This window comes from Micromys minutus, assembly GCF_963924665.1.
Source record: "Micromys minutus genome assembly, chromosome: 1".
Lineage (NCBI taxonomy): Eukaryota > Metazoa > Chordata > Mammalia > Rodentia > Muridae > Micromys > Micromys minutus.
In genome coordinates, this window is record NC_137969.1 from 124,205,490 (window position 1) to 124,208,606 (window position 3,117).

The following is a 3,117-nucleotide window of genomic DNA, read 5'->3' on the forward strand; positions in this document are numbered from 1 at the left end:
GAAATGGTTCTCAGAGCTTACAGCCCATTCATACAATATTAAATGTACCATTAAGGTTATTCAGCTGCACCTGCTTTTACAGCAAGTGTTCAGGGCCTCTCAGGGCCACAGGTGTTCTCTTGCTATGAGAATGTCGTTTAGGTCTTTACAATGTGAATCATAAAGACAAGTTTTAAAAAGCCAGATGAGGCCGCAGATCATCAGAGAAGGGTTTTGCCCTTTTCTATTTCCCATAAACGGCCAGATGTACCACCTAAAACTGAAGAGCATTCATGTGCTCACCAGGTGCCAGAGCACAAAAATCAGAAGCGGGGAAAGATGTAACAAAATATTTCACCAACAGAGGAAACCGGAGGAAGGAAGGAGGTAAATAAAAAGGGAGGGAAGGGAAAATACTTTGTGGAAACACTTTAAGGGCGCTAAAAATAGCTATGGAACCTTATGAAACAGCTAGTCAGAAGAGCATAAAAATGGTCATTAATCTTTCAAATGTTTTAGGTGAGCTCACTGCTCTACTTTCATCTACTCGGTTTCTTTGGCCTAATTATTTTCACACTTCAAAAACATAGAAGTCAAAGCGAGTTTGTAGATTTGAGATCTGCACTTAGATCTAGTGATTGAGAGTGAGGTTCTTATGCAGAGGGGTCGGGCTGAAGTAGTGGCTGTGTATGTAGGCAGAAGACACCAGTGATGTTTCCAAGGAAACATGGTGATCTCCTGTTGTTGGTAGCCCTGATGAGTGAGATAGAGATCATGGTAGCAGTAGAGAAGATAAGAAAGAGGGACATTTGTGACAGGATCCCATTTATCACACGACACACATGAACAAGCAAAACTCACAAAGTTGTTTAAACTATCACTATCTTTCCACTCAAATACTTCATTTACCAAAATTCAATCTATAACACTTACCAGCTTCACACAGATAATATGCTTGCATTAGAATTTTGGTCCTCAATTTGGTAATAAGAAGCAACAACCACTTCAATGAAATATTTCCTGGCACCTCAGAGGTTGGGTTGGAAGCCAAAGGAAGCTTCAAAGCAGTTTAAGTGAACAGGGAAATAAACTAGAGATACATAAGTTGGGGCTTAATGCCAAGTTTTGAGAAGATCCAAGAATCAACATCGCTATTTTATCCACTCCTGTCTGCCTTTGAAGAGCCTTGAATTGCTACATTCTAATTCTCCGTAGTCTGACCGAATCACTTAGGGCTCAACATTATATTCCCATTCTCAGCCATTCAAGCCGTTAGACAGGCTCAGGGAAGAGAACAGTTGTTCAGGTGAGCAGCTTCTAAATGTGCCTGCTGGATGCTGCAGATGAAGCTCTCCACTGAATATGCTGTGAGAAGTGTATAAAGGATGTGTGTCTGAATCATGGTACATATGCACCACGTAGAGGTCAGAGGACAACGTGGAGTGTTGATCTAACCTTCCAGATTGTTTTAGACAAGGTAAGAGAAAGGAGCTCTCCTGCTGTGACTATGTTACTCTGTGAAAGGCTGGATTCCACTGTGGCTCCACTTAGAGAAGCCATGTCTAGCTAGTGATTGGCTCATCTCAAGCCTGACAACATCTACCAAGGCAGGGAGGCATTGCTGCACCTCTGCTCTGAGTTTGCCTCTTGTACCTTTGATTCCAAGTATCTTTGTAGAGCATGGGTTGCTCTCACGGTATTGTTGAATGTCGAAGTTCAGTTCATAATTTATCTACAATCTCCTGTCTTGTGGTCACCAGTCCACTGTGTGTCCCATTTATATTATGTTTTGTTCAGAAATATACTCTCAGGCTAGGGGGTCTGGGGAGATTGCATCATTGCAATAAATATACTAGAGAAACTATTTTACAGAAGATATTTATTATAGAGGACCCATTCCATGGCAATTCTGCTTCATTAGTGAAAAGATAGGCATGAGTGTCTCTATTGGAAAAAGAAGGAGAAGTAAAAATGAAAAGGAGGAGAAGGAGGGGGAGAAAGGAGAAAGAAGAGAACTTGTGGGGACAGACATATCTTCCTCAGAGGCATACATCTGATGATGCTGTAGTGATGTACTTTTTTGAATTTGATCTTAACTCCTAAAAGTTAATTCAGTCATGAATGCATTGATGAATTAGTTCATTGATGAGGTTAATTCTCTCAATATCTAGTCACTTCTTAGTAGTACTACTAACTGGGTTAAAAGTCTTTACTAGAAGAGCCTTTTGGGGTTACGATTTGATATCCAAATGATTACAGGTAGCTCGAACCATTTCTGCCTCTTTAAGTCCCCTTTTATCTTATCATAATATAACTGTAGTCACAAAGGTAGCATGTTAAATAGCAACAATAACAATTCATTATAAAAAACCAATTCATTATAATTGCTGAGCATTAGAATTGGGAATACCTTTACTAAGTATTTAAAACTATCACTTTCTTGTCCATGTGTGAGATAGGCACCATGCTATTTAGTAGATTTGTGTGAGTTTATTTATACTCTAAGCATTTTGACATGCAGGAATGGCAGTATCTTGTGGTTAGACATAATGTTTAGAACAAAGCAAAACACTTTTATGAAAACTATATTTAGGAGAAAATGGAAAAAATGCATATTTGAGTCAGCCAGCATTTAAATGCAAAAATGTTGACTCCTGAGTTCACAGTTCTGTTTGCCCACTGATGATTGGATGCCATTTAATTGGATGCCATTTAAGGTTTTATAAATTAATTGGTTCTTTCATTGCAGGGAATTCAGGCTAGAATCCACTGATACAGAGGATTTGTCAAGCTCAGGAAATGCCATAAGCTACCAAACACTGAGCCAGTGCTGAAAAATGGGGGAAAGAGTCAAGTCCTAAACTCACAAAACACTAGACACTGTGAGGTCAGAAATGTAAGCAAGCGAGAGCTCAGAATAGACGGCTAAGCGGGATTCCGACGAAAGGATCTATGGGGACCTTGGATGTGTGATCTGAAGCTAAGTATCACCTTCCAGTAGGGCTCGTGAAATCTCTATCTCTACGACTTCTGAAGTCACACTGGCTGGGAGATTTTGGAAGTGCCATGGAGGTTTGTAACAGCAGTGAGACCAAGGAACAAGCAATTTCTTTCTGTTTTGCAACCACCCGCTAGAAT